The following is a 391-nucleotide window of genomic DNA, read 5'->3' on the forward strand; positions in this document are numbered from 1 at the left end:
ATTGAAGTAAGAAAGGGGACAAAGAGGAAGAAAAAGAAAATAAAATGAGGGATAAGGTCAAAATAAATAAGGGAGCGTTGAAATTAAAGAAAAAAATATGTATTTTTTCGATACCTCTCATAAGTCTTCTTTAAAAAAAACGAGACCCATGTTATTTAATAAAACAATTCAGAGAAAACGAAATGAGAGAAGAGGGGTAAAAAAAAGAGAAAGATACAAAACGCCATTTCATTGATGGCAATGTGTTGAGTGAATGGGACATTGCATTTTTATATATTTTTTAAAAAATATATATATTAAATGAATGATAGTTAGCGAAATGAAGCAGAAAGAAAAAAAAAGAAAAGAGAAGAGGAGGTAGAGGGAAGAGATGATATTAATAACCGACCAT

The sequence above is a fragment of the Trypanosoma equiperdum genome (assembly GCF_001457755.1).
Source record: "Trypanosoma equiperdum strain OVI genome assembly, contig: ctg_1977, whole genome shotgun sequence".
NCBI classification, from domain to species: Eukaryota; Euglenozoa; class Kinetoplastea; order Trypanosomatida; family Trypanosomatidae; genus Trypanosoma; species Trypanosoma equiperdum.